This window comes from Mobula hypostoma, chromosome 25 (genome assembly GCF_963921235.1).
Source record: "Mobula hypostoma chromosome 25, sMobHyp1.1, whole genome shotgun sequence".
Lineage (NCBI taxonomy): Eukaryota > Metazoa > Chordata > Chondrichthyes > Myliobatiformes > Myliobatidae > Mobula > Mobula hypostoma.
The window spans coordinates 37770316-37793310 of record NC_086121.1 but is presented as its reverse complement, the minus strand read 5'-3'; the positions used below and the strand labels follow the sequence as shown (position 1 = coordinate 37793310).

General features: G+C 42.5%; 1 long non-coding RNA gene across 1 annotated transcript in view; it reads right to left on the bottom strand.

Moving 5' to 3' along the window:
• The window catches only part of LOC134337863 (uncharacterized), a 32706-nt gene that overhangs the window by 8941 nt on the left and 770 nt on the right, over positions 1-22995 (bottom strand). Inside the window, exon 2 of the long non-coding RNA XR_010016094.1 lies at positions 19553-19612. This is a non-coding gene — a long non-coding RNA (uncharacterized LOC134337863). The remainder of the gene's footprint in view (positions 1-19552; positions 19613-22995) is intronic.

The following is a 22995-nucleotide window of genomic DNA, read 5'->3' as shown; positions in this document are numbered from 1 at the left end:
AAAATATTTTCTTTGACCTTCTTAAACAACCTTGCTTCTACTGCCTCTCATTGAAGAATTTTTTTCCTCACTTCAGTCCCAATTCTTTTCTCCTGTATCCTGAAACTGTCACCATTTGCTATCCTCACACACACATAAATGTATGCACACACACAGTAGCAGGAGTCTCTAAATACAGATCAGAAAATACACTCTGTGCCCACTTTTTTAGGTATATCTGTGCACCAGCTCGTGAATGGAAGTATCTAATCAGCCAATCATGTCTAATCACTCAATACATAAAAGCATGCAGACATGGTCAAGAGGTTCAGTTCAAACATCAGAATGGGCAAGAAATGTGGTCTAAGTGACTTTGACCATGGAATGATTGCTGGTAACAGATGGGGTGATTTGGGTATCTTAAAAACTACTGATCTCCTGGGATTTTCACATAAAACAGTCACTAGAGTTTACAGAGAATCGTTGGAATTTTTTTTTTAAAAATGCACTGAATGGCATTTCTGTGAGTGAAAATGCCTTGTTAATGAGTGAGGTCAGAGAAAATGACCAGGTCGGTTCAAGCTGATAGAAAAGCAACAGTAACTCAAATAACCACATGTTACAATAGTGGTGTGCAGAAGAACATTTCTGAATGCACAACATACTGAACTTTGAAGTGGATGGGCTACAGCAGCAGAAGACCACATTCAGTAGCCAGTTTATTAGATACAGGAGGAAGATAAACTTTTAATACAAATAAAACTTTGGAAGTAACTGCTTCTCCATCCATGGATGCAAGGTAAAGGTTTCTGCCTCTGCAGATGTTAGAGTGTAAGTACCTAGGCTGGACGATTTGGAAAATTTGACAACAACCCAAAGTTAGAAACTCTGTCAGAGCTCCAATCAAACATAGACCTTTCAGTAGTTTTCCCAGCATTTTTGATTTGTTGGGGTGAATTTTAAAAATTCTTGCTTTATTCCACCAGTATTTCCATGGTCTTGATGCACGTTCCAGATTAGATCCTTCAATGATTTCACTCTGACTCAGCATAAACAGGAAGTCTGAGCATACAGTACATACTTTAGGAGTAAGAGCTGACAGGTTAATGCATAACCTGCTATTGCTTCACCTACGTTGTAGAGAGGTGAGACGACTGTGGCATTGGGGCCACACTTACAGTTAACCTTTGGTGTCCTGGCTAGAGAGGAAGAACATACAAGTAAACTTGGTGCTCATTCCACTGAATAGCAACCTCTGGACTGAGCTAGCATTGGGATTGACAGTGAGAGTCAAATAACCCTCTATACATCAGGTCTCATGTTCAAGATAAAATTACTTGGATCTAATAATTTGCCGAATCACTGGACTGAAGAGTTGGCTTATCCTGCTGTTTGCATTAGCAGCTCTGGAAGAGGTTAACTAAGAAAAAAATGCAGGAAGAAGATGAAGGAGTTGAAGATTTTTCATTTATTACAACCTTTATACAGCTGGACATTGGAGAGCTGAGTCTATTGTTCGGTCAATCAATGTGAAGTGAGATATGTCGAGTCTGAGACACAACATGACATTGGAGAGCCTGGAGCCTATTGTCGTCCAAAGGGCATTCTGTACAATGTTGATTATGGTGGTTCATACTTACAGTGCCTATAAAAAGTACTCACCACCACCACCACGCCCCCCCCGCAAATTTTCATGTTTTATTGAGTTACAACATTGAATGATATGGGACTTAATTTAGCTTTTTATGACATTGATCAACAGAAAAAGACTCTTTTATGTCAGAGTGAAAGGAAATCTCCACAAAGTGATCTAAACTAATTACAAATATAAACACAAAATAAATGATTGGTACAAGTATTTTCCCCCTTCAAGTCAATATTTAGTAGGTGCACCTTTGGCAGCAATTACAGCCTTGAGTCTATATGGATGGTAGTTTGCCTCCCTGGTGCCAGGGTCCAGGATATTTCTGATCGTGTCCAAGATATCCTGAGTGGGAGGGTGAGGAGCCAGAGGTCGTGGTACATATAGGTACCAATGACATAGGTAGGAAAAGGGATGAGGTCCTGAAAGGAGAATATAGGGAGCTAGGAAGGGAATTGAGAAAAAGGACCGCAAAGGTAGTAATCTCGGGATTACTGCCTGTGCCACACGACAGTGAGAGTAGGAATGCGATGAGGTGGAGGATAAATGCGTGGCTGAGGGATTGGAGCAGGGGGCAGGGATTCAAGTTTTTGGATCATTGGGACCTCTTTTGGCACAGGCGTGACCTGTACAAAAAGGACGGGTTACACTTGAATCCTAGGGGGACCAATATCCTGGCAGGGAGATTAGCGGGGGCTACTGAGGTGACTTTAAACTAGAATGGTTGGGGGGTGGGAATCAGATTAAAGAGGCTAGGCGAGAGGAGGTTAGTTCACAACAGGGGGATGGGAACCAGTGCAGAGAGACAGAGGGGTGTAAAGTGAGGGTAGAAGCAAAAAGTACAAAGGAGAAAAGTAAAAGTGGCAGGCCGACAAATCCAGGGCAAGCATTAAAAAGGGCCACTTCTCAACATAATTGTATAAGGGCTAAGAGAGTTGTAAAAGAGCGCCTGAAGGCTTTGTGTGTCAATGCAAGGAGCATTCGTAATAAGGTGGATGAATTGAAAGTGCAGATTGTTATTAATGATTATGATATAGTTGGGATCACAGAGACATGGCTCCAGGGTGACCAAAGATGGGAGCTCAACGTTCAGGGATATTCAATATTCAGGAGGGATAGACATGAAGGAAGGGGAGGTGGGGTGGCGTTGCTGGTTAAAGAAGAGATTAACGCAATAGAAAGGAAGGACATAAGCCGGGAAGATGTGGAATCGATTTGGGTAGAGCTGCGTAACACTAAGGGGCAGAAGACGCTGGTGGGAGTTGTGTACAGGCCACCTAACAGTATTAGTGAGGTCGGAGATGGTATTAAACAGGAAATTAGAAATGTGTGCAATAAAGGAACAGCAGTTATAATGGGTGACTTCAATCTACATGTAGATTGGGTGAACCAAATTGGTAAAGGTGCTGAGGAAGAGGATTTCTTGGAATGTATGCGGGATGGTTTTTTGAACCAACATGTCGAGGAACCAACTAGAGAGCAGGCTATTCTGGACTGGGTTTTGAGCAATGCGGAAGGGTTAATTAGCAATCTTGTCGTGAGAGGCCCCTTGGGTAAGAGTGACCATAATATGGTGGAATTCTTCATTAAGATGGAGAGTGACATAGTTAATTCAGAAACAAAGGTTCTGAACTTAAAGAGGGGTAACTTTGAAGGTATGAGACGTGAATTAGCTAAGATAGACTGGCAAATGACACTTAAAGGATTGACGGTGGATATGCAATGGCAAGCATTTAAAGATTGCATGAACTACAACAATTGTTCATCCCAGTTTGGCAAAAGAATAAATCAAGGAAGGTAGTGCACCCGTGGCTGACAAGAGAAATTAGGGATAGTATCAATTCCAAAGAAGAAGCATACAAATTAGCCAGAAAAAGTGGCTCACCTGAGGACTGGGAGAAATTCAGAGTTCAGCAGAGGAGGACAAAGGGCTTAATTAGGAAGGGGAAAAAAGATTATGAGAGAAAACTGGCAGGGAACATAAAAACTGACTGTAAAAGCTTTTATAGATATGTAAAAAGGAAAAGACTGGTAAAGACAAATGTAGGTCCCCTACAGACAGAGACAGGTGAATTGATTATGGGGAGCAAGGACATGGCAGACCAATTGAATAATTACTTTGGTTCTGTCTTCACTAAGGAGGACATAAATAATCTTCCAGAAATAGTAGGGGACAGAGGGTCCAGTGAGATGGAGAAACTGAGCGAAATACATGTTAGTAGGGAAGTGGTATTAGGTAAATTGAAGGGATTGAAGGCAGATAAATCCCCAGGGCCAGATGGTCTGCATCCTAGAGTGCTTAAGGAAGTAGCCCAAGAAATAGTGGATGCATTAGTGATAATTTTTCAAAACTCGTTAGATTTTGGACTAGTTCCTGAGGATTGGAGGGTGGCTAATGTAACCCCACTTTTTAAAAAAGGAGGGAGAGAGAAACCGGGAAATTATAGACCGGTTAGCCTAACGTCGGTGGTGGGGAAACTGCTGGAGTCAGTTATCAAGGATGTGATAACAGCACATTTGGAAAGCGGTGAAATGATCGGACAAAGTCAGCATGGATTTGTGAAAGGAAAATCATGTCTGACGAATCTCATAGAATTTTTTGAGGATGTAACTAGTAGAGTGGATAGGGGAGAACCAGTGGATGTGGTATATTTGGATTTTCAAAAGGCTTTTGACAGGGTCCCACACAGGAGATTACTGTGCAAACTTAAAGCACACGGTATTGGGGGTAAGGTATTGGTGTGGGTGGAGAATTGGTTAGCAGACAGGAAGCAAAGAGTGGGAATAAACGGGACCTTTTCAGAATGGCAGGCAGTGACTAGTGGGGTACCGCAAGGCTCAGTGCTGGGACCCCAGTTGTTTACAATATATATTAATGACTTGGATGAGGGAATTAAATGCAGCATCTCCAAGTTTGCGGATGACACGAAGCTGGGTGGCAGTATTAGCTGTGAGGAGGATGCTAAGAGGATGCAGAGTGACTTGGATAGGTTGGGTGAGTGGGCAAATTCATGGCAGATGCAATTTAATGTGGATAAATGTGAAGTTATCCACTTTGGTGGCAGAAATAGGAAAACAGATTATTATCTGAATGGTGGCCGATTAGGAAAAGGGGAGGTGCAATGAGACCTGGGTGTCATTATACACCAGTCATTGAAAGTGGGCATGCAGGTACAGCAGGCGGTGAAAAAGGCAAATGGTATGCTGACATTCATAGCAAGAGGATTCGAGTACAGGAGCAGGGAGGTACTACTGCAGTTGTACAAGGCCTTGGTGAGATCACACCTGGAGTATTGTGTGCAGTTTTGGTCCCCTAATCTGAGGAAAGACATCCTTGCCATAGAGGGAGTACAAAGAAGGTTCACCAGATTGATTCCTGGGATGGCAGGACTTGCATATGAAGAAAGACTGGATGAACTGGGCTTGTACTCATTGAAATTTAGAAGATTGAGGGGGGATCTGATTGAAACGTATAAAATCCTAAAGGGATTGGACGGGCTAGATGCAGGAAGATTGTTTCCGATGTTGGGGCAGTCCAGAACGAGGGGCCACAGTCTGAGGATAAAGGGGAAGCCTTTTAGGACCGAGATTAGGAAAAACTTCTTCACACAGAGAGTGGTGAATCTGTGGAAGTCTCTGCCACAGGAAACAGCTGAGGCCAGTTCATTGGCTATATTTAAGAGGGAGTTAGATATGGCCCTTGTGGCTACGGGGATCAGGGGGTATGGAGGGAAGGCTGGGGCGGGGTTCTGAGTTGGATGATCAGCCATGATCATAATAAATGGCGGTGCAGGCTCAAAGGGCCGAATGGCCTACTCCTGCACCTATTTTCTATGTTTCTATGTTTCTATGGATGGGTTTCTATCAGCTTTACACATGTGGGCCCTGCAATTTTTCCCCTATTCTTTACAAAACTGCTCAAGCCTTGTCAGATTGTATGGGGATCATGAGTGAACTGTCCATTTCAAGTCCAGCCACAATCCTCAATTGGATTGAGGTCTGGACTCTGACTTGGCTACTCCAGGAAATTAACTTTCTTGTTTTTAAGACATTACTGTGTAGCTTTAGCTTTATGCTTGGGGTCATTGTCTTGCTAGAAAATAAATCTTCTCCCAAGTTGCAGTTCTCTTGTAGACTGCATCAGGTTCTCCTCCAGGACTTCCCTGTATTTTGCTGCATTCATTTTACCCTCTTCCCTTATAAACCTTCCAGGGCCTGCTGCAGTGAAGCATCCCCACAGCATGATGCAGCCACCACCAGGTTTAATAGTAGGGATGGTGTGTTTTTGATGATGTGCGGTTTTTGGCTTACACAAAACATAGCATTTAGTCTGTTGGCCAAAAAAACAGTTTTGGTTTCATCAGACCATAGGACCTTCTCCTAGCTGAGTTCAGCGTCTCCCACGTGCCTTCTGGCAAGCTCCAGCTGAGATTTCATGTGAGTTTTTTTTTTCCAACAGTGGCTTTCTCTTTGCTGCTCTCCCATAAAGCTGCAACTGGCGAAGCACCCAGGCAACAGTTGTTGTATGTGCAGTCTCTCTCATCTTAACCACTGAAGCTTGTAACTCCTCCAGAGTTTTGATAGGTCTCTTGGTGACCTCCCTCGCTGACCATCTTCTTGCACGGTCACTCAGTTCTTGAGGACAGCCTGCTCTAGGTAGATTTACAACTGTGCCATATTCTTTCCATTTCTTGATGATTGATTTAACTGTACTCCCAAGAGATATTCAGTGACTTGGAAATTATCTTGTATCCATCTCCTGACTTGCGATTTTCAATAACATTTTTGAGGAGTCGCTTGGAGTGTTCTTTTGTCTTCATGGTGTAGTTTTTGCCAGGATACTGCCTCACCAGCAGTTGGACCTTCCAGATACAGGTGTATTTTTACTACAATCAATTGAAACACTTTGACTGCACACGGTGATCTCCATTTAACTAATTATGTGACTTCTAAAACCAATTGGCTACACCAGTGATGATTTGGTGTGTCATATTAAAGGAAGTGAATACTTATGCAATCAATTATTTTGTGTTTTACATTTGCAATTAATTTAGATCACTTTGTGGAGATCTGTTTTCACTTTGACACAGAAGTGTCTTTTTCTGTTGATCAGTGTCAAAAAAGGCAAATTAAATCCAGTAAAGCAATAAAACATGAAAACGTCCAAGGGGGAGAATACTTTTTATAGATACTGTACTTACTTGGGCCCTTAGCTCCCAGTGGAACATAGGCCATTGATGACTTCCCAACTCCATTGTCCTCTGAAGTTGATTGTATGGTTGGAGTTTATCAATGCTTCTGCAGTCCATTGCATCCACTGTACAGGAGATTGGCCTAGCAGCTTCATGTTGACTGCCCTTATCTGTTTCCACCTCTCACGATGGGGACATAGAGTTTGACTTTGAGAGGCGCTGTAGTTCAGGAACAGAACTAAATCCTCTTCAGCTGATTCTCTTATAACTGCGGTTGGATCTCAGATTTCTGCCCTGTTACCACACAACTAGAACAGAAGGAGAACCTGCAGATGTTTATGTCTTAGATTGTATTCAATTTCCATTTGTCAACTCCCGTAGTATTGTCAACCATTTACAGTCTAATTACCAGAATCAGCACAATTCCAATATGTGCAGTGGGCAAGGTAAGATTTAAAAGAACAAGCTACCATCCGTTAACCTTTTGCAACAAATTGTTCAATACATACTTCCAGAATGCTTCTAGTCTCCTCCTGATACTGAACAAGGGAATGTAAAGGTGAAAATAGGGGAATTGCTGAAGTTGTTTAATGATGGCTTGAAGATGGGGAGAAGCTCCAGAAGAGAACTGGAGAGATAACACCAGAAACAACGGAGAGGCCAGTGAAGTCTGAAACTATTTCTCCAGTAAAGCCTAGGTAAATTTATGCCCATAAAGTCATAAAGGGTCTGATAAGATAGTTAGAGAAGACATAATCCAAACTTGAGGATGCAAGTTGACAAGGGTTATTAACAAAGCCAAATAGGAATTCAGGAGAAATTTCTTTAATCAGTCAGTAGATAGGTTCTTACTTATTCACAGGATATTGGTATTGTTGTCCCTGTTGTCCATGCCCAGGAACTCTTGGACGGAATGACTTGATGCTGTTTCAGAAGGCAGTTCATATTGGTATTGGCGATGGTATTGGTTCAATATTGTCACATGTAGAGTGAAATATTGTGAAATACTGAGGGGAGGAGAAGATGACGGCATCCTACTTCACAAATACGATATCATTTCACGGCCGCTCCAAAATGATATCGTGTTTGTGAAGCAGGATGCCATGCACAATCCTGATTTGATGGAGACAGCTGTGAGAAGCATGGAGGAACATCTGGAGAAACTTCTGAAATGGCCGCTTCGCTGCTGCTGCTACTGTGCGATCGAGAATCTCTGGAGGGGAAGGTCCCAAATCCTCGGTTTTGCCTGTTGTCGGGGCCGGGCTCAAAGCGCTCGACAGAGATGGTGCTCAGTGCTCGGTGTCGGAGGGCTGGTTGGAGGCTCAAAGTTTTCAGACGGACTCAAAAGTCGGCTGTGGTCAGGTGCTTCCAGGGTGCTGCATCGGCAAGTTTGCGGCGCTAGAAGCTCATGGCAGGAAGAGAGCTCATCTTTCTTCTACCGTCTGCATGAGGTGATGGAACTTTCAAAAGACTTTGAGACTTTTTTTTTACCATGCCCATGGTCTGTTCTTCATCAAATTACGGTATTGCTTTGCACTGTTGTAACTATATGTTATAATTATGTGGTTTTTGTCAGTTTTTTTAGTCTTGGTTTGTTTTGTGTTTCTGTGATACCGTACCGGAGAAACATTGTATCATTCTTAATGCATGTGTTACTAAATGACAATAAAAGAGGACTGTGTGTCCTCATAATCTAAATCTAGTCTAAAAAAAAATCTTCTCTTGAATAGTATTCACGTAGATCAAGTATATTGAACTAGAACAAGTTAAAACAACAACAATACAGGAATACAGTGTAAAAGCTACAGAAAAATTGTGGTCTTATGGTCTTCTAGTTTAAACAATGAAGTGTAACATCATACAAAGTAGATTACAACGTCAAGAGTATTTATTGTACAAATGGTCTGTTCAAAACTCTGATAACAGTGGGATAGAAGCTGTTATGTGCATTCAAGCCTTTATTTTCTGTCCAGGGAGTAAAGAGGATGTCTGGGATGGGTGGGGTCTTTGATTAGGTGGCTGCTGTATGGAGGCAATGAGAAGACAGAATCCATAGAGGGGAGGTTGTTTCTTGTGCTGTGCTCACCTGTGTCTCATTGCTACCAGCAAAGTGGAGGTAGAAGAGCCTGAAGACACACACTCAACACTTAAGGAACAGCTTCTTCCCCTCTGCCATCCTACTTCTGAATGGATAGTGAACACATCAATATCACTTCACTATTTTTTTCTTTTTTGCTTTTTTTATATAATTTAATTTTTAGATCTATTTCTTGTTGTAATTTATAGTTTTTATTATTATGTATTGCAATGATCTTCTGTCGCAAAACAACAAATTTCATGACATATGCTAATGATATTAAACCTGATTCTGATTCCTTCTTGCTGGACGTGCTTCACCTGAAGATGCATAACCGCATAACACATTATCATTAGGTGAGAGCATCCAGTGAGGTACCTTTCTCTTTCTTTCTGAAGATGGAAAATCTAACTCACTATACTCTTTTCATAACCTGTCATCTTCTTGAACTACAGGTGGGTGAAAAAAAGCTTCATCTGGTCAATGTAAGCAATTAGCTCTTGTAGACAATTGCAGGACATTCCCATTAGACATACAGTGCCTTATAAAGTCATAAGAGTTATACAGCATGGAAACAGACCCTTCAAATCAACTTGTCCAAGATGCCTACCTAAACCTGTACTATTTGCCTGCTCAGACATAGCCTACATCAATGCCATTTGGTCCCTTGTAAAGGGGATCAACGTCTCTCACTCTCGCATTGTTTCAGATGACTATGTAGCTCCCCTCTTGCCACTCCAGAAACTTTACTTGGAGCAAGCTGTATTTGGCTGTAATAACAGAGAGACGTTTTCTCCATGTCTCCAAAGGGATTTGCCCAGGAAATTTCTGTCTGCATATTAAAGTAGGGTCCATTGAGTCAATCACACAGCATTGGAAAAGGTTCTTTAGTCCAATTGATCCATGCTGACCAAGATGCCCAACCAACCTAGTCCTATTTGCTGTAACCTTCCTATCCATACACCTGTCCAACTGGCTTTCAAAAGATGTGTTTTAACCTGCCTCAACTACTTCCTCTGGCAGCTTATTCCACATATATACCATCCTCTGTGTAAAAGGCTAACCCTCAAGTTCCTAATAAATCTTCCCCAATAGATAATTGACTTTAGTTTGGCATTCGATACTGTGATCCCCTCCAAGCTGATCACCAAACATCGCCAGCTTGGTATCAGCGTATCACTCTGCAATTGGAGCTTGGACTTTCTGACTAACAGACCCCAATCAGTTAAGTTAGACAACCTCTCCTCCTCTACTCTAACCCTGAACACCGGCGTGCCTCAAGGCTGTGTGCTGAGCCCTCTTCTGTACTCCCTTTTCACCTATGACTGCGTTCTTGTACACGGTTCTAACTCCATAATCAAGTTTGCAGACGACACCACCGTGGTTGGTCTGATCAGAGATGACGAGACGGTTTGCAGGGACGAGGTCCAGCACCTGGCTGCGTGGTGTGCCGACAACAATCTGGCCCTTAACACCCAGAAGACCAAGGAGATCGTTGTGGACTTCAGGCATGCCAGGAGTCACACTCACGTCCCCACCTACATCAACGGAACTGTAGTGGAGCGTGTATCAAGCTTCAAATTCCTTGGTGTCCACATTTCCGAGGATCTCACCTGGTCCCTGAACTCCTCCATCCTGATCAAAAAGGTGCAACAGTGCCTTTATTTTCTGCGGAGCATGAAGAAAGCTCACCTCTGTCCCAGGATACTAACGGACTTTTACCGCTGTACTATTGAGAGCATACTCACCAACTGCATCTCAGTGTGGTATGGCAATTGTCCTGTATCGGACCGCAAAGCACTCCAGTGTGTGATGAAAACTGCCCAGCAGATTATTAGCACCCAGTTGCCCACCATTGAGAACATCTACCATAAACGCTGCCTGGGCAGGGAGAAAAGCATTATTGCGGATGCATCTCACCCTAACAATGGACTTTTTACTCTCCTCCCATCCGGTAATTGCTACAGGAACCTCTGCTCCTGCACCAGCAGGCACAGGAAGAGCTTCCCTGAGGCTCTCATCACAGCGCTAAGCAGTATTGCATCCATATTGTACTGTCTCAGTACTTTTATATTTGTGTGCTGTAGCACTTTTTTTATTCGCAGTTATTTTGTAAATAACACTATTCTTTGCATTTCTGGTCAGATGCTAAATGCATTTCATTGGCTTTGTATCTGTACTCGGCACAATGACAATAAAGTTGAATCTAATCTAATAAATCGTGATTTGCACTACCAGTTCTAGACAGTTAGAAACCCCACACATCTATTGTTTTAGTCTCTTGGCTCCATAATCCATGAGAATTAGATAAAACCACTGTTAACTCAGTTCTTCTTGGATGGCAAGTCTAACGTAGAGTTGTTCTTTCATGACGACTGAGGATGATGAACTATATCCCATGTGAGATTCCAGAACATTGAACAGTACAGTACATAAACCGGCCCTTCAGCCCACAATAATAAGAATTAGAATCTTTTATTTTTTACATCTATCTCTCTATGTTGTGTCTCCATCATTTTGTACCAGCAATAAGGAAGGGAAATGTGGGAGGATATTGCCCAAACACTATAAGATAGTATACATAATTGTTTTGTATACATGTATGTACAGGCAGACATGCAATCAGGTCAATGTTGTTCCTCCAACCCAAGTGTGGCCTTATTCTAGTATAGGTTGGAGGAACAACAACTTATATTCCATTTGGGTAGCCTCCAAACTCATAGCATGAAGATCAATTTCTTAAACTTCCAGTAATGACTCCACCACCCCCCTTCACGATTTCCCATCCCCCTTGTCCCTCTCTCATGTTATCTTCTTGCCCGCCCATCGCCTCCCTCTGGTGCTCACCCCCCCCCACTTCTTTTTCCAGTGTCCTCTCTTTCACCATTCAACTTCCTAGCTCTTTGCTTCATCCCTCCCCCTCCAAGTTTCAGCTATCACCTGGTGTTTCTCTCTCCCCTCCCCCTCATCTTTCAAATCTACTCCCCGGCTGTTTTCTCCCGTCCTGCCGAAGGGTCTCAGCCCGAAACGCCGACTGCACTTTTTTTCCACCGATGCTGCCTGGCTTGCTGAGTTCCTCCAGCATTTTGTGAGTGTTGCTCGGATTTCCAACATCTGTAGACTTTCTCTTGCCTGGTGAAAGAAGCTGTCCCGGAGCCTGTTGGTCCTGGCACTTAATGCTTTGGCACCACGAGCCAGACAGAAACAGCTGAAAGAGTTTGTGGTTGGGGTGTCTGGAATCCCTGATGATCCTCCAGGCCCTTTTTACACACCTGCTGCTGTAAATGTTCACATCCACAGATGCACTGGGTTGTCCACACAATTCTCTGCATTACCCTGAGATTGGGGGTAGCACAGTTTCCGTACCAGGCAGTGACACAGACAGTCAGGACGCTCTAAATGGTGCCCCTGTAGAAAATCCTGGGGATTTGGAGATTCATGCCAAACTTCATCAACTGTCTGAGGTCAAAGAAACATTGTTGTGTTTTATTCACCACACAGCCAGTATGTACATTCCAGATGAGATCCTCAGTGATGTGTATACCCAGGAACTAGAAACTACTCATCCTCTCAACTACAGCCCCATTGACAAAAATAGGGACTACCCTGTCTCTGATCCTCCTGTAATCCACAATCAACTCCTTTATCGACGTTGAGGGAGAGGTTGTTATCTTGGCACCACTGTGTCGGGGAGTTGACTTCTCCTCTGTTGGCTGCCTCATCATTGTTGGAAATAAGGCCTACCAATGTTGTGTCATCTACAAATTTGATCAGCAGATTGGAGCTGTGCGTGACAACACAGTTGTGGGTATGTAAGGAGTAGAGGAGAGGGCTCAGGACATAGCCCTGCAGGGCTCCTGTGTTCAGGGTCATAGGGGCAGAGGTGAGGGTGCCCATCCTTACCACATGCCAGCGATCCAACAGGAAGTCCAGAGTCCAGCTACACAAGGTGGGGTGCTGGCCGGGGTCTCTGTGCTTCTTGTTGAGCCTGGGGGAAAATTATGGTGGTGAATGCTGAACTGTAGCCTAAGAACAATATTCTAACATAAGCAACCTTCTTCTCCAAATGAGAAAGGACAGTGCGTAGTGCTGTGGCTGTGCATCGTCTGTTGATTGGTTGCAAAATGTGAATACGTTGGTAGGATTTTTGCTCTAACACTACACAGATGTTGAGTGTGTACGGTAATTGGTGCTGGGAGGGCCAAATACACCAACATCATGAGTTCAAAGTCTCAAGTGTTTTTAACTCTGGCTGCACGTTTTTCCACCAGACAGCAAATCACCCAAATTAATATGGGTTCTATATTTAAGAAAGGATGTGCTAGCATTGGAAAGAGTACAAATGAGGTCCATGACAATGATCCTAAGAATGGAAAGATCAACATACAAGGAGTGTTTAATGGCTCTGGGCCTGTACTTGCTGGAGTTTAGAAGAACAAGGGTTGACCTCATCGAAACCTACCAAATATTGAAAGGCCTGGATATTGTGGATGTAGATGATGTTTGAAATACTAGGAGAGGCAACATTCAGAGTGCATAGCTTCAGAAATAGAAGGATGTCACATTAGAACAGAAATGATGAGGAATTTCTTTAGCCAGAGGGTGGTGCATCTGTGGAATTCATTGCCACAGATGGCTGTAGAAGCCAAGACATTGGGTATATTTAAAACTGAGTTTGATGGGTTTGATTAGTATGGCATCAAAGGTTAAGGGGAGAAGGCAGAAAATGGTGTTGAAAAGAAAAATAAATCAACATCTTTGACTGGTATGGCAGACTTGATGGGCTGAATAGATTAATTCCACATCTACATGCATGGTCTTATAATCAAAGTTTCAATTCAAGGCCAGCTTTAGCGGTTTCAGTAATTTAAGGAAAAGGGAGAGGAGCTCAGAAATTGCAAAAAGAGGGCGATTTATTTGGGGTGTGTGCGTGTGTGTTAAATCAAGACTCAGGTTTTCTATGTTGGACCCAAGGCTAAGGTCAAAATAACTTCCATCCCAAGCTCCACTGATCCTGAAACAAAAACCGAAACTCCAATATTCTACCCCGCCCCACCCCAGATGCCATCTAATGTACTATTTCCAGTTTGATTTTATTTCAGAATTTGCAGTGTTACATCTGCAGTGTTTTGACTTCCATCAAAGTGCAGTAATTTACACCAGTTATTCATCGGAATGGCATTGAATTACTGGTGACACTACTGAAACCTCATTTACAGACATTAATTTGGCCTCTGACCCTCGAGTGAGCACCTTTTCAGTTGAAGATATAGCTCCAGTTAACAAGCAATATCTGCTGTACAGACTCAAATATTATGAAGTCCCTCAAAGTATTTGCAAAGCCAAGTTTCAATAGAAACATAGAAAACCTACAGCACAATACAGGCCCTTCAGCCCACAAAGCTGTGCCAAACATGTCCTTACCTTAGAAATTACTTAGGGTTACCCATAGCCCTCTATTTTTCAAAGCTCTATGTACCTATCTAGGAGTCTCTTAAAAGACCCTAACGTATATGCCTCCACCGCTGTCACCGGCAGCCCATTCCAAGCACTCACCACTCTCTGCGTAAAAAAAAATTTACCCCTGACATCTCCTCTGTACCTACTTCCAAGCACCTTAAAACTGTGCCCTCTTCTGCTAGCCATTCCAGCCCTGGGGAAAAGCTTGATTATCTACACGATCAATGCTTCTCATCATCTTGTACACATCTATCAGGTCACCTCTCATCCTCTGTTGCTCAAAGGAGAAAAGGCAGATTTCACTCATCCTATTCTCATAAGGCATGCTCCCCAATCCAGGCAACATCCTTGTAAATCTCCTCTGCACCCTATGGTTTCCACATCCTTCCTGTAGTGAGGCAACCAGAACTGAGCACAGTACTCCAAGTGGGGTCTGACCAGGGTCCTAGAAAGCTGCAACATTACCTCTCCACTCCTAAACTCAATCCCACAATTGATGAAGGCCAATGCACCGTATGCCTTCTTAACCACAGAGTCAACCTGCGTGCAGCTTTGAGTGTCGTATGGACTCTGACCCCAAGATCCCTCTGATCCTCCACACTGCCAGGAGTCTTACCATTAATGCTATATTCTGCCATCATACTTGACCTACCAAAATGAACAACCTCACACTTATCTGGGTTGAACTCCATCTACCACTTCTCAGCCCAATTCTGCATCCTACCAATGTCCCGTTGTAACCTCTGACAGCCCTCCACACTATCCACAACACCCCCAACCTTTGTGTCATCAGAAAATTTACTAACCCATCCCTCCACTTCCTCATCCAGGTCACTTATAAAAATCACAAAGAGTAGGGGTCCCAGAACAGGTCCTTGAGGAACACCACTGGTCACCGACATCCATGCGGAATATGACCCGTCTACAACCACTCTTTATCTTCTGTGGGCAAGCCAGTTCTGGATCCACAAAGCAATGTCCCCTTGGATCCCATGCCTCCTCACTTTCTCAATAAGCCTTGCATGGGGTACCTTATCAAATGCTTTGCTGAAATCCATAAACACATCTACTGCTCTACCTTCAATGTGTTTAGTCACTTCCTCAAAACAATTCAATCAGGCTTGTAAGACATGATCTGCCTTTGAAAAAGCCATGCTGATTATTCCTAATCATACTATGCCTCTCCAAATGTTCATAAATCCGGCCTCTCAGGATCTTCTCCATCAATTTAACAAACACTGAAGTAGGACTCACTGGTCTATAATTTCCTGGGCTATCTCTACTCCTTTTTGGATCCTCTCCTGTCCCCATTGATGATGCAAAGATCATGCCAGAGGCTCAGCAATCTCCTCCCTCGCCTCCCACAGTAGCCTGGAGTACATCTTTTCCAGTCCCGGTGACTTATCCAAATTGATGCTTTCCAACAGTTCTAGCACATCCTCTTCCTTAATATCTACATGCTCAAGCTTTTCACTCCACTGTAAGTCATCCCTATGATTGCCATGATCCTTTTCCATAGTGAATACTGAAGCAAAGTACTCATTAAGTACCTTTGCTATCTCCTCCCGTTCCTTACATGCTTTTCCACTGTCACACTTGATTGGTCCTATTCTCTGACCTCTTATCCTCTTGCTCGTCAAATACTTGTAGAATGCCTTGGGGTTTTCCTTAATCTTGTCCACCAAGGCCTTCTCATGGCTCCTTCTGGCTCTCCTAATTTCATTCTTAAGCTCCTTCCTGCTAGCCTTATAATCTTCTAGGTCTCTATCATTACCTATCTTTTTGAACCTTTCGAAAGCTCTTCTTTTCTTCTTCACTAGATTTACAACAGCCCTTGTACACCATGGTTCCTGTACCCTACCATCCTTTCCCTGCCTCATTGGAATGTACCTATTCAGAACTCCACACAAATAACCATGAACATTTGCCACATTTCTTCTGTATGTTTCCTTGAGAACATCTGTTTCCAATTTATGCTTCCAAGTTCCTGCCTGATAGCCTCATATTTCCCCTTAGTCCAATTAAACGCTTTCCTAACTTGTCTGTTCCTATCCCTCTCCAATGCTATGGTAAAGGAGATAGAATTGTGATCACTATCTCCAAAATGCTAAACATTGGAAAAAAAAACTAAAGTTTAGGATTTAGGTTTGGAATATCTGAATAAATTTATACCTCCAACTTTTCCCTCCTATTTTGGCTGCTGTGGATTGCACTGCATTCATATAATCAAGTGGATGGAAATTAAATCACCACCTGCTGCAAACATACCAGGTGGTACAAAAACTCAGCTGGCCATTCAAGTTATTTCAAGTCAGCTTCAAAAGTATTTTCAATGAACTAGAGTGATTGAAAACTGGACTGCAGGCAATTAGCAGCTATTAATTCCATCTAACAGGTCCAAAATGAAAGCTGACATCCCATTAAGCTGCTAAATCAAGAGTATTCAACAGAGAACCAGTCAACACTACATGGAAAGAAGAATGCAGAAGTTGTTAATAATGGGGGAAAAAAAGTTATGTTGTCAAATATTAGTGATAATATGCCAATTTGTTATTGTGAAATTTCTCCATTTAGTATCTAAAATAACTATGTTTTGCCTGTTTTTAAAATGTGATGTTTAAAACAGAGAGAAGGCTCTTCAACAAATGTCTGGCAAATCATTCAATGATTCCATGACTTTACTCCAAGTTGCTTTTCTTTTTAGCTTGACTTCTGCAGATCTTCGTTGTGTTGTTTTCAGATCCAAGTTAAGCTTTACAATTCCATACACTGTCCACAATATGTTTTACACCTTGGTGTTAAGCCCTTCAGGCTTTAAGACCATAAGATACAAGAGCAGAATGAGGCCATTTGGCCCATTGAGTCTGCTCTGCCATTTCATCATGGCTGATCATTTTCCCTCTCCGTCCCAATCTCCCACCTTCACCCTTGTATCCTTTCATGCCCCGATTAGTTAAGAATCTACCAACCTTTGCTTTAAATATACCCAATGACTTGGTCTGCACAGGCACCTATATCAGACATCCCACCCTGCAAAAACACATTTCAGGGAGGTAGTACCACCATTTCAGGGAGGTAGCACCCCTGCCCCCCCCCCGCAACCCCATATTCCGCACCCCCCGCCCGTCAACCTCCAAGGATGTATGTAATACTTTGTTTAGTGATTTTGTCTAATCTGTAAACCAAGTTGGGTATACACAGAAAATGTGACATTAAAATATGTACTTATATTATATTATCATGTTTATTCTATTACAACCTTAAGCAAGTCTACAGGGAGTTTGGCCTCATCACGTAGGACGTCAATAGAGTAGCTCCTTAGCAGCCAGCCAGCTAGGTTAAATAACGTTAGCTATGCTAATAAATGAATGACACCTGTTAAACTCACCTCAACATATCTTTTACATTTTAACCCACCATGGGCAATAGAAAAGTCACTGTTGCAAACACTACAGTGAGCAACACTGTTATTATTTTTGATGTCGACTGTAAAGCCCGCCCACAGAGAAAACTGATTGGTCTCTCTTCGTGCTAAGTAGACCTATCAGGATGCTCCTTCTCCCTCTCTCCAAAACAAAAAAAAATAATCGATATCTGGGATATTGTGTATAATTTCCAGGCGTCAGGGAGCTGCCATTGATATGTGGGAGACTCCTGGAACTTCCGGGAGAGGTGGGATGTCTTCCTATATAAACAAATTCCACACGTTTACCACTCTCTAGCTAAAGAAATTGCTCCTCATCTCTGTTCTAAAAGAATGCCCCTCTATTCTGAGGCTGTCTCCTCTGGTCTTTGACTCCCCCACCATAGGAAACATTTTCTCCACATCCACTCTGCTGAGACCTTTTAACATTTGATAAGTTTCAACGAGGTCACCCCTCATTCTTCAGAATTCCAGTCAGTACAGGCCCAGAGCTATCAAATGCTCTTCATATGATAAGGCTTCCAATCCTGGAATCATTTCCGTGAACCTCCTTTGAACCCTCTCCAATATTAGTACATCCTTTCTTATGAGTGTCTGGTTTTGGCTTTTATAACTGTGAGTTAGTGGCTTCTGACAGAACATTCTAAGGTCAAGAAAATAGGAGCAGGAGTAGGCCACTTAGCCCCATAATTAAATACAACTATTGTTGGTATAACCAGGCCTCAGCAACCCATCTGTGCCACATCCTCACCAGCCTCCATCATCCAATTGTTGAAACCTTTATCCATCTCCATTTTAAATACTTTCAATGAGCTGATCTTTGCGACTCTCTGGGGCAAAGTGTTTAAAGGTTCATCACCCTTGGAAAAAATAAATTTCAAAATACCTCTACTAACTACCTTCTTTTGTTTAAGTCTCCAAACAGGTGGAAAAATCTCAAAAACCACTGTTATTCACCCTTAGGATGTACATGTTCCTCACCTTCCTAAACTCTACAGAATATGGATCCAACCTGGTTGGCCTCTTGATAGTTTAATCACACTTGAAACCTTTGACGCCTTACTATTTGTATTGATTTACAGAATAAATCTATTGTTATTAAGGTGCCTGAAGAAGATATGAACTCACCATCAGATTACTGTTTTCGAACTGGAGGCTTATCACAGAAAAAAAAATGTGAAGAGAAGTTTCAAGTGCTGTAAAGTGTTTGTTATTCCTCTTATTAATTACTCTGGCTGTTTAATAAAATTTCTCAGTAAGATCCAAAAATTCCATTTCATATCATGCATTGTCCATTGATTTACTTCCTGTTCCTGCTACCTGATGCACTGCAGTGTCTTTCAGATATGTGACCTAAGCTCATAAACAAGCTCGACATTGATCAACTAAGTTGGTGGTATTTGTAATTTTGAAGCAATTTGACACAATCTTTAAAAAAATATTGTTCCAAAATAAAAGCAGTCTGATGTTCCCCTTTCACAGGATTACTGTTAAACTGGTAAGAGCTACTTCCCTATTTTTCCCCACTGTAGCCAGTAAATTCTTTTCAGATAAAAATTCAGCTCCCTTTATATATTACAATTGAATCTCACTGCCTTCTCTGCTGTTCTTGCTCAATTGTAATCATGTACTATATTAAAAAGATTATCACAACTTTTGGTTGTTTTAGCAACCATTTTCACTCTATACTGATTCTTGAACCTTCTGCCCATGTAATCAACTATGCAGGTATGTGGTGGGCATTGATGGATTCAGAGTTTAAGATTCAAAGCACTTACTTATTATCGAAGTATGTATGCAGCACATAATCCTGAAATTCATCCTCTCCGCATACAGACCTGAAACAAAGAACCATGGAACCATGTTTAAAGAAAAACATCAAACCATCAAAGCCCCCATCCCATGTGCAAACGGCAACCTAAAAAAACATAAGTCAATACACAGAAAACAAAATCAAAAGGCATATTTCAGTTCAAATTATCTGTAGGCCAAAAGTAGCAAGAAAAAGGAGTAACCAGAATAGATCGTAAACTGAATTAGAATCCAAATCTGCTAACCATGGCAATTAAACATAGGGAGGTACGGAGATGGAGACTGAGACATTCTGGACAAGATTCCCAAAGATTTACTGCCTTTTGAGTAAAGAAACTTCTCAGCTCATCCTGAATGACATATCCTGCATCATAAGACTGTGACTCATGGTTCTTGATCCTCAGCCAGGGAAACATCCTCCTTGCATTCAGCTTGTTGATCCATGTCAGAAATTTACATATTTCTATTAGATCATCTCTTATTCTTCTGTACTATATCAACTGAATTTCTCTTCATACAATGGTTCTGCCATTCCAGAAATCAGTCTGGTAAATCTTCAGGCCAGACAGCATCAATGGAAAAGTGTAAACAGTCAATGTTTTGGGCAGAGACCCTTGTGACTTCTCATCTTTTTTTCTCCAGTCCTAGGCAGGTGTCACCAGGACCCTGCCTAATTGTAGTAAGACATCCCTGACCCTGTACTCATGACCCGTTTTCTAGTGAAGGCCAACATATTACTTATCTTTTTATATGCATGTGAGCTTACTTTCAGTGGCTGGTGATACTTATTGCATTTTTTAAAAATATAATTGTTTCTTCATCTACCATTCCTTCAATAATACTCGGTCTTGTTGATTTGTCTACCTTAATGGATAACATCACAGTTCATTGCATTATATTGGATTCACCATGTATTTTTCCCATTCACCCAGTTCTCTAAATCACCTTGACATTGCTTTGTCCCACTTGCAACTCACAATCTTGAAGAAATCTCTGCCCAAATGCCATCAGCACATCACCTGAGGCACCAGAAAACCCAACACAGTTAACCACTGCTACACTACCATCTAACATGCCAACCGTATTTCCAGAAATCTGACCATCTGGCTGTCCTCCTACTTGCATAAAGGCAGAGACTAAAGACCAAGGCACCAGAGGCAAGGACAACAAAAAGATGGTCACAAGTGGCAGAGGATTGGTTCATGAGTCAGTAGACTGGCCATATTCAAGGACTCAGAAGATCCGAATGAATCACTACGGTTGTCGCAGACACTCATGGACAAGTGAGTATCATAAGATCATTCAGTGTCTTCCCCAACAAAAAGCCATGGATGAACCAAGATTTGAAATCTTTTGAGGGCTGGAATGATGGCATTTACGACTAGCAATCCAGGAAACCACTGGAGGTTCAGGCATGACTTCCAGAAAGCCGTCAGACAAACAAAGTGGCAATTCCAGACTAAATTCAAATCACAGAGGGATGCTTGACAACTGTGGCAGGACCTGAATGCCATCACCCCCTACAAAGAACAAACCAAGCGACATCAACAAAAACAAGCTTTTCACTGACAGGACCCTACTAACCCTGACGACCCTGTGAACTCCCTCTCTGAAGCGTTTGTGAGAGCATCCTTCACGAGAGTGGATCCATGGAAAGTATCTGGCCCCAAAGTTGCCCTGTCGAGTAGTAAAGACCTGTATTAATCAAGAGGCTGGATATGGTTAATACAGGTTTACAGACATCTTCAACCTCTCACTTCAGCTGTCTGAGCTACCTACCTGCTTCAAGCAGGCTTCCAGTATAGTGGTGCCCAAGCAGAATGTGGTAATCTGTCTCAATGACCATTCAGTAGCACTTACATCCACTATGAATGAAGTGCTTCGAGAGCTTGGTCATGAAGCACATCAACTCCTGTCTGAGGAGTGACCTGGATTCTCTCCAGTTTGCCTACCATCACAAGTCAACAGCAGATACCATTTCATTGGCCCATCACACAGCTCTTCTCACCTTAACAATGAAGATGCATATATCTTATACTTTCATTGATTAAAGTTAGCATTTGACACCATCATGTCAAGTAGGGGACCGTGCACAATTCTGATTTGATGGAGACGGACATGAGAGTACGGAGAAACATCTGGAAAACTTCTGAAATGCCCGCTTCGCTGCCACTGTGTGGCAACCGGAATCTCCGGAGCAGAAGGCCCCGAAATCCTCAGCTTTGCGTGTTCAGCGGCCAGGGCGAAGTTGAAGGCGCTCGGCAGAGGATGGTGCTTGGGAGGCTGTATCGGAGAGGCTGGTCGGAAGCTCGAAGTTTTCAGACAGGTGGACTCCGTGTCGGCTGTGGTCGGTTGCTTCCAAGGCATTGGCAAGTTGACGGTGCCTGGAGGTTTATGGCAGGGAGTTTCTCCCTTTTGCCGCCTGCTATCGGGGACTCGGGAGTCGATTGACACGGGGACTTTTGAGACTTTATTTACCGTGCCCATGGTTTGTTCTTCATAAAATTATGGTATTGCTTTGCACTACTGTAACTATATGTCATAATTATGTGGTTCTGTCGGTGTTAGTCTTTGGTTTATCCTGTTTTCTGTGGTATCACTCCGGAGAAACATTGTATCATTTCTTAATGCATGTATGCATTTCTAAATGACAATAAAAGAGGACTGAGTGTTCTCATAATCTAATCTAATCATCCCCTCAAAACTCATCTCTAAGCTTCAAGTGCTAGATTGCAGAATCTCCTTATGCAACCGGACCCCGAATTTCCTTGGCAGATCCCAGTTAGTATGAATTGTTAACATCTTCTCCACATCCACCATCAGCACAGAAGCATCTGTCTTTCTTACTTTATAGAAAGTAAGTAATGCTTACTTTAGAGTATGCATTATGATCAGAGATTAAGGGATCTAGGGCTTTACTCTTTGGAGAGGAGGAGGATGAGAGGAGACATGATAGAGGTGTACAAGATAATAAGAGGAATAGATAGAGTGGATAGCCATCGCCTCTTCCCCAGGGCACCACTGCTCAATACAAGAGGACATGGATTTAAAGTAAGGGGTGGGAAGTTCAAGGGGGATATTAGAGGAAGGTTTTTTTACTCAGCGTGTGGTTGGTGCGTGGAATGCACTGCCTGACTCAATGGTGGAGGCAGATAAACTAGTGAAGTTTAAGAGATTACTAGACAGGTATATGGAGGAATTTAAGGTGGGGGCTTATATGGGAGGCAGGGGTTGAAGGTTGGCACAACATTGTGGGCCAAAGGGCCTGTACTGTGCTGTACTATTCTATGTTCTTTATAGCTATGATTGTGTTACTAAGTACTGTTCCAATGCCAGATTTACATTTGCTGATGACACCACTGAAGTTGGCTGAATGAAAGGTACTGATGAATTCGCATATAGGAGGGAG